General features: G+C 41.3%; 1 pseudogene; it reads left to right on the top strand.

Annotated features, from left to right (window-relative positions):
- The first annotated feature begins 7,462 nt into the window (after positions 1–7,462).
- Positions 7,463–7,737, top strand: LOC139011794 (non-histone chromosomal protein HMG-17 pseudogene; annotated as a pseudogene).
- The last annotated feature ends 1,693 nt before the right edge of the window (positions 7,738–9,430 follow it).

Here is a 9,430-nt window from a genome sequence, read left to right as displayed (position 1 = left end):
AATGAAGAGTGACATAGCTTCAATAAAAAACTCCATTGAAAGTATCAACAGTAGACTGGGAGAAGCGGAGGACCGAATTAGTGAATTAGAAGACAAGGAAGCAAAACACACTCAAACTGTACGGCAAATGGAGAAAAAAATTAAAAGACAGGAGGAGAGCCTAAGGGAGCTTTGGGACAACATGAAACGAAACAACATACGAATAATAGGGGTGCCAGAACAACAGAAAGACGAACATGGATTAGAAAACCTATTCGAAGAAATAATATCAGAAAACTTCCCTGAGGTGGGGAAGAAAAAAGTCACACAAGCCCAGAGAGTCCCAAACAAGGTGAACCCGAAAAGACCCACACCAAGACACATCATAATTACCATGGCAAATGTTCAGGATAAAGAGAGAATCTTACAGGCTGCAAGAGAGAGACGGAAAGTAACATACAAGGGATCTCCCATTAGATTATCAAATGATTTCTCAACAGAAACACATCAGGCCAGAAAAGAATGGACGGAAATCTACAAAGTGATGCAAAGCAAAGGACTGAATCCAAGAATACTCTATCCAGCAAGGCTATCATTCAAAATTGAAGGGGAAATAAGAAGCTTCACAGACAAAAAAGGGCTAAGGGAGTTTATCACCACCAAGCCAGCCATGCAAGAAATGCTAAAGGGACTGGTGTAAAAAGAAGAAATATCAAGCTCAGAAAGAAAACAGCCACACACACACACACAAAAAGAAATGGCTACAAACAAATACCTTTCAATAATAACTTTAAATGTAAATGGACTAAATGCTCCAACCAAAAGACATCGAGTGGCTGAATGGATAAAAAAACATGACCCATACATCTGCTGTCTACAAGAGACCCACCTCATTAGAAGGGACTCACACAGACTGAAAGTGAAGGGATGGAAAAATATCTTTCACGCAAATGGAAAGGAAAAGAAAGCTGGGGTAGCAATACTTATATCTGACAAAGTACATCTCAAAGTGAAGGCCATAACCAGAGATAAGGAAGGCCACTTCATAATACTAAAGGGATCAATACAACAAGAAGATATAACCCTGGTAAACATATATGCACCCAATGCAGGAGCACCCACATACATAAGAAAACTTCTGGAAGATATCAGGGGAGAGATCGACAACAATACAATCATAGTAGGGGACTTTAATACACCACTGACATCACTGGATAAATCCGCTAGACAAAAACTCAGCAAAGAAACAGCAATCCTAAATGACTCACTAGATCAGATGGACTTAATTGACATCTTCAGAACACTTCACCCCACAGCTGCGGAATATACATTCCTCTCAGGTGCTCATGGGACATATTCAAAAATAGACCACATATTGGGTCACAAGCAAAGTCTCCACAAATTCAAGAAGATTGAAATCATAAAAAGCTTCTTCACAGACCACGATGGCATAATGTTAGAAATAAACTACAATAAAAACAACCCAAAATACTCAAACACTTGGAAGCTGAATAGCATGTTATTAAATATTGATTGGGTTACCGATGACATCAAAGAAGAAATTAAAAACATCCTGGACACTAATGACAATGAAAACACAACAATCCAAAACCTCTGGGACACAATGAAAGCAGTCCTGAGAGGGAAGTTTATAGCTCTACAGGCCTATCTCAAAAAACAAGAAAAAATGGTAGTCAATCATCTAACTCTACAACTCAAAGAATTAGAAAGAGAGCAACAAGAAAACCCCAGAGTGAGCAGAAGGAAGGAGATAATAAAGATTAGAGCAGAAATCAATGAAATAGAGACCAAAAAAACAATACAGAAAATCAATGAAACCAAGAGCTGGTTCTTTGAAAGGATAAACAAGATTGACAAACCCCTAGCCAGGCTCACCAAGAAGCAAAGAGAGAGGTCCCAAATAAACCAAATCAGAAATGATAGAGGCGAAATAACAACAGACCCCACAGAAATACAAATGATTGTTAAACAATACTACGAGCAACTCTACTCCAACAAACTGGACAACCTGGAGGAAATGGACAAATTCCTAGAAAAATACAACATTCCAAAACTCAATCAGGAAGAATCTAAAAACCTCAATAGGCCAATAACTATGGAAGAAATTGAAGCAGTCATCAGAAAGCTTCCAGCAAACAAAAGCCCAGGGCCAGACGGCTTCACAGGGGAGTTCTACCAAACATTCAAGGAAGAACTAAAACCTACCCTCCTCAGACTACTACAAAAAATTCAAGAGGAAGGAACGCTTCCAAGCTCATTCTATGAAGCCAGCATCACCCTAATACCAAAACCAGGTAAAGACATCACAATGAAAGAGAATTACAGGCCAATATCCCTCATGAACATAGATGCCAAAATCCTCAACAAAATCTTAGCAAATCGGATCCAGCAGTACATCAGAAGGATCATACACCATGACCAAGTAGGATTCATCCCAGAGATGCAAGGATGGTACAACATCCGTAAATCAATAAATGTGATACATCACATAAACAAATTGAAAGAAAAAAACCACATGGTCATATCAATTGATGCAGAAAAAGCATTCGACAAAATCCAACACCCATTTTTGATAAAAACTCTCAGAAAGGTGGGAATAGAAGGATCATACCTCAACATAATAAAAGCCATATATGACAGGCCCACTGCCAACATCATACTCAATGGACAAAAACTAACACCATTTCCCCTAAGAACAGGAACAAGACAGGGATGCCCACTCTCACCACTCCTGTTCAACATAGTACTGGAAGTATTAGCCATTGCAATTAGGCAAGAAGAAGGAATAAAAGGCATCCAAATTGGAAAAGAGGAAGTAAAACTGTCCTTATTTGCAGATGACATGATATTATACATACAAAACCCTAGAGACTCCATCAAAAAGCTACTAGACTTAATACATGAATTTGGCAATGTAGCAGGATACAAAATTAACCCCAAGAAATCTGAGGCATTTCTATACACCAACAGTGAACTTTCAGAAAGGGAGATCAGAAAAACAATCCCATTTACCATCGCACCAAAAAAATTAAGATACCTAGGAATAAACTTAACTAAAGAGGTTAAAGACCTCTACTCAGAAAACTACAGGACGTTGAAAAAAGAGATAGAGGAAGACATAAACAGATGGAAGAACATACCATGTTCTTGGATTGGTAGAATCAACATCATTAAAATGTCCATACTACCCAAAGCAATCTATACATTCAACGCACTTCCCATTAAAATACCAATGGCCTTCTTCAAAGATCTAGAACGAACTCTCCAAAAATTCATCTGGAATAAAAAAAGACCCCGAATAGCTGCAACGATCCTGAGAAAGAACAAAGTAGGTGGGATCTCAATGCCAGATATCAAGCTGTATTACAAAGCCACTGTTCTCAAAACTGCCTGGTACTGGCACAAGAACAGACATATAGATCAGTGGAATAGAATAGAGAGTCCAGAAATTAGCCCGAACCAATATGCTCAATTAATTTTTGACAAAGGAGGCATGAACATACAATGGAGCCAAGATAGTCTCTTCAATAAATGGTGTTGGGAAAATTGGACAGACATATGCAAGAAAATGAAACTAGACCACCAACTTACACCATACACAAGAATAAACTCAAAATGGATAAAGGACTTAAATGTACGACAGGAAACCATAAAAATTCTAGAAGAATACAAAGGCAACAAAATCTCAGACATATGCCAAAACAATTTCTTCACTGATACAGCTCCTAGGGCAGTTGAAACTAAAGAGAAACTGAACAAATGGGACTACATCAAAATAAAAAGCTTCTGCACAGCAAAAGAAACCATCAACAAAACAACAAGAAAACCCACCTCGTGGGAAAACATATTTGCCAACGTCATATCGGATAAGGGCTTAATCTCCAAAATTTATAGGGAACTCATACAACTTAACAAAAAGAAGATAAACAATCCAATCAAAAAATGGGCAAAGGATCTAAATAGACACCTTTCAAAAGAGGACATTCAGAAAGCCAAGAGACATATGAAAACATGCTCAAAGTCACTAATCATCCGAGAGATGCAAATCAAAACAACAATGAGGTACCATCTCACACCTGTCAGAATGGCCATCATCAACAAATCAACAAACGACAAGTGCTGGAGAGGATGTGGAGAAAAAGGAACACTTGTGCACTGCTGGTGGGAATGCAGACTGGTGCAGCCACTATGGAAGGCAGTATGGAGGTTCCTCAAAAAATTGGAAATGGAACTCCCATTTGACCCTGTGATCCCACTACTAGGAATATATCCCAAGAAACCAGAAACACCTATCAGAAAGGATATTTGCACCCAGATGTTCATAGCAGCACAATTCACCATAGCTAAGATCTGGAAACAGCCTAAGTGCCCATCAGTAGATGAATGGATTAGAAAATTGTGGTACATCTACACGATGGAATACTATGCTGCTGTTAAAAAGAAGGAACTCCTACCATTTGCAACATCATGGATGGAACTGGAGAGCATTATGCTAAGTGAAACAAGCCAGTCAATGAAGGAAAAATACCACATGATCTCACTCATTCATGGATAATAAAGACCATTACAAACTTTTGAACAATAATAGATACAGAGGCAGAGCTGCCTCAAACTGATTGTCAAACTGCAGTGGGAAGGCCAGAGAGAGTTGGGGGGCAGGAGGGAGGGGAGTAAGAGATCAACCGAAGGACTTGTATGCATGCATATAAGCATAACTAATGGACATAAGACACTGGGGGGTAAGGGAGGGTAGTGGTTTGTCAAGGGCGGGGGGGGGGAAAAAGGATACTTATGTAATACCCTTTGTAATACTTTAAGAGGAAAATAAAAAAAAAAAAAAAAAAAAAAAAAAAAAAAAAAAAAAGAAATGGTGAAGTCAGAGAAAGACAAAAAAAAAAAAAAAAAAAAAAAAAAAAAAAAAAAACAAAGGTGCTAAACTAAAGGGCTGCTGAGGTTACACTAGGAGTTTGTAGGAAAAGATAGCACATGAGGCTGTGCTATAAATGACTACCTTTGAATCTGGAAGACCTCTTGAGAAAAGATCAAAGGCATTTGTTCTTAAAATTTTCCAGGTAAAACCCTCCTTTTTTACAATTGTGAAAACCATGAAGAACGCCCCCATCCAGAAAAATGAGCACATTCCCATATGCACAAAGTATTGCATACAATTTCATAGGCTTCTGAAACCCACCCATAGGAACCCCCTACTCCAGAGATCCACAAGGCCCAGGTTAAGAACCTTTTATCTAAGATTGAGAATCTAATGTAAAACATGGTGATGATAGTTGATAACACTGTGTTGTGTAATAGAAATTTTCCAAGAGACTAGAACTTTCAACATGAGCACATAAAAGAACCTTTGATGTAGTCGTTGGAGATTAGGAAACTAAGAGAAGGGACAACAGAGAAAAAGACCATGGAGCTCTGGGCTGACCAGTATATGCTGATGGTGTGGCTTTGGAAGAAGAAAAATGATCCTGTTTGTGAATATAGACTCTCTCTCTAGTTCAGCCTATAACTACTGGGAAAAGTTTTCCAAAAATGGTTCCCTTTCTTTGTGGTGATAAAGGAAGGGCACATCCATTACAACTCAGGAAAAAGACTTAAGACTGGAAGAACCCTGAGATTGACAGAGGAACTAAAATCCTTGGAAACCCTGTTTAAAAAACAAAACCAAACCAGCATTGGAGTATCTTCCTGTCTTCCCCCCTCCAACACCCTCCCCCCCATCACACACACACACTTTGCTAATATTCTCTAGATACCTTATCAACAAGGGAAGTAGGCTAATGAGATGGCCTAGATTTACAGGGCTTAAAATGCAATGTGGAATGTGCAAAGTGGGATGTCTGAGCTCCTTGTATGCAGTAAGTGCTTCTGGGTCTGTCCCTACTGCTGAATAAATGATGCTCGTGAGATCTTGCAGTGGTAAGAATAAGGTGAAGAGTACAGTGCGCAGAGTAAGATAGTAATAAATGGGGACAGGATAACCCCAGGGCAGAAAGCTTTCTCTTGCCCAACCATGGGCTAGTGCATGAAGGGAACAGCCAAGGGAAGTGGGAATCCAACAATTGTCATAGGCTGGAGGTAGCTGGGAGGCTCTGTGAAGTGCACAGACAGGACACACACTCTCAGGCTGCCCATGGGCCTGAGCAGCTGAGAAAACAACTAAGGGGCCTGTGGTCCAACAAACATACAATTGCAACTGAAAGCATTGGAGCAAAGACATCAAGATGAGTAAGTCAATGCTAGAGAGAAGGAAGGGACTAGATTTCTTTGGGGTGACCCTAGAGGGCAGAACTGGGAGTTAACAATGGCTAGGTCTTTCCTAGGACACTGGGACTGATCTCAGCTCAACTTAGAAAACAACTTTTAAACAACTAGAGTGATCCCAAGATGACTGCTGTATCAGAAATTGCCTTAGCTACAAGTAACAGAGACCCTCCTCCCAGAATAACGTAATCCAGGTAAACATTTATTTATCTCTCACATAAAAGAAAGATGGAGATAGACACTCTGAGGTGGTACAGAAGCTCCATGATGCCATTAAATATGGCATCTTCCATATTTCTGCCCGGTTGGCCTTACTGCTAATTTTCCTACAGTTTTCTCATCATTACAAGATAGCTACTGTGGGTCCTGCAGTTTGACTAGGATTCATTTAACCTGAAACTAATGGTCTTCTTCCTCAGTCACCAAGATCACAGCTTCCCAGCCATTCCCTGAGCAACTGCAGAGTCCTGACCACATCCCATGGCACCCAAGTGGCTCAGGAAAGCTAAGCATCAGAACCTTCTCTGATGGACTTCTCCAAACATGCCTTGATGAGGCCCTGTCCTGAGTAGGAGTGGGGTCAGAAGAGTCCAAAAGGAGGTCTCCTTTAGAGCTCAGTCATGCATCTTGGCTGGACAAAAGCTCTTTGCTATGGGAGTATCTCTCACCTTATCTAGATAGTCCTCTTCCACTGCTGGTACTCCTTCACTTGAGCCCAAGCTTGGAGTAGAGTGTGGAGAGCTGGGAGCCAGAGCCCTATCTTGCTTTTTTCCAGCTCTGTGCCCTTCTTTTTCCCGCTCATCCTCATTCCAGGAGGAGGAAAAGAGAAAAGCAGAGGCACTTACTGACTTAGCCCCTTGGAAAGTTGACCTGACATTTTTATCTAACAACTTCTGCCACGTCCCCCTGCAGAATGTATATAGCCATCGCTGCTTGCATGGGGAGATGCACATGATCACAGCAGAGGTGGAAGATGAAGCATGTCAGCGATGACCACTCTGGGCCATCACTGGCATTCAAGTGGAGAAAGTTATATGAAGTTTGATGGCGATAAAGGGCAGATGGAGAGAAAACTTCAAGGCAAATTCTAGAGAACAGGAAGAGGTGAGAATGACCCCTCGGACCCACCAAAGCCTACGCGCTGCTGCATCCCCGCATCCAGCCTGGGCGTCCCACCACTATCATCATCATGCCCAAGAGAAAGGCTGAAGGGGATGCTAAAGGAGATAAAGCCAGGGTGAAGGACAAACCACAGAGAAGATCTGCCAGGTTATCAGCTAAACCTGCTCCTCCAAAGCCAGAGCCCAGAGGCCTAAAAAGGCCCCTGCAAAGAAGGGAGAGAAGGTACCCAAAGGGAAAAAGGGGAAAGCTAATGTTGGCAAGGATGGGAATAACCCTGCAGAAAATGGAGATGCCAAAACAGACCAGGTATAGAAAGCTGACAGTGCGGGAGATGCCAAGTGAAGTGTGCATTTTTGATAACTGTGTATCTCTGGTGTCTGTACAGTTTGAAATACTATTTTTTATCAAGTTTTATAAAAATTCAGAATTTTGTTTTACTTTTTTTAGCTATGTTGTTAGCACACAGAACACTTCATTGTTGTTTTTTGGGGGTGGGGAGAACATATAGTATGAATAGAAGGTCTCCAAAGCTGGACTGACATGGAGAAAGAAACACCTTTCCCTTCTAGTTTTGAGAGACTTCCTCTTGGTTCCTAGGAGGAGGGGTCCCTCGAGGTTGACACACATTAGGCACTTTGGCACAAACACCTTGTGGTGTGGGGAAACTAAAATTCGTTTTTATGTCCCTTTCTCCTTCTCCACTTTAAGCATAGACATTGTCTCCCATAAGCCCAGAGACCTATTGGGACCGGACCCCAAAAAATTGATTACTAGTATAATGGGCTATCGGGACTTTCCGATGTCGCCATTAAGATAGCATCCTTTAAAGGAGCAGCAGTTCCTTTTTTAGATTGTGGATCTACAGATTGATATTCTGCCATTTTCATTTCATTTCCTGAAAGTCAGGGTCGGCTTGTGAAAAGTTGTTAAACAGCATGCTTAATGTGAAATGTTAACTCTCACTCTAAACTTTCCCTGTTCAGAGAGCATCAGATGAAGATTTCATTGGGTTTTATAGTGGCTTTCCGATTTTGGTAGTTCACTAAAGAAGGGAGCTTGAAAGTTGTTGTATACTGTTAGTGATTACCAGCCCATGTCCTGCCTGAAATACCATGATTGTTTACAAAATGTATCTCTAATAAAGCTGGATATAGTTTGGCTTGGAAAAAAATTTCTGGAGAATGGAGAGTTTTGCTTTTGATTTTGCTTTATGCCCACATTGTTTCCCAAGAGAGGAAATCTCGGTCTGCAGGATAGCCATGTGGGTCAGAGAAAAATCTCTGCATTATCAGACAGACAGCCTCCAACACGGGCCTGGCCACTGCCTCGATCTATGACCATGGGCCAATCACTTCCCACCTCTGGCTGGGCCCCAGTTTCCCATAAGTAAAATAACGACCTCCACATTCAGTTCCAAACCTCAAGTCCAGTGGTTTGCAAGACCATCCAGTTTGTGAAAAGAGGGGCTCTCCTAGGCATGATGGTCTTAAGGCATGTGGAGGTGGGTGAGCCGTTGGCAAGGTTCTCTCCTGAATACACAGTGGGAAGAGACTTTGATGACCCCAGAGAGATGGGAGGTAAGTGAGGTCAGGGGTATCACTGAGTAACATTTAAAATCCTATCAGGTGGCAAATCATTGGTGGAAGTGGCATGTGGGCCAAGCTTACCACATAAAAAGGGTCAAAAGAGTCAGGTGTTTACCCAAAATAAGAGAAAATATTAAACATGCCAACTAAGGTTAGGATCCAGGGAACAGAAAAAGGCCTTTAACAGAAAATGACACAAGTTGTTTATGATGTAAAATTGGCCAAGATGATAACCAAGAAAAACTTTGGGGCGGGGGAGTCCAAAGCATCTCCAAGTATAATGGGGCATCAGGAGTAAAGGACCATGAAGAGAAGGGCATGGAGGCCGTGTCCTATGGCATAACAAGCTGTTAGTTACTGGTGGGTCAATAGTCAGCTATGGACAGAGGGAATCAAAAGGTACAGCTCCACCCCTGCCCTCAGGAAGATTATGATCCAGCTGGGAGTTG

This window comes from Myotis yumanensis, unplaced genomic scaffold (genome assembly GCF_028538775.1).
Source record: "Myotis yumanensis isolate MYYU_CA2020_CCGP unplaced genomic scaffold, mMyoYum1.0.hap1 SCAF_5, whole genome shotgun sequence".
In the NCBI taxonomy this organism is placed as follows: Eukaryota; Metazoa; Chordata; class Mammalia; order Chiroptera; family Vespertilionidae; genus Myotis; species Myotis yumanensis.
This window is presented reverse-complemented; position numbering and strand designations above follow the sequence as displayed.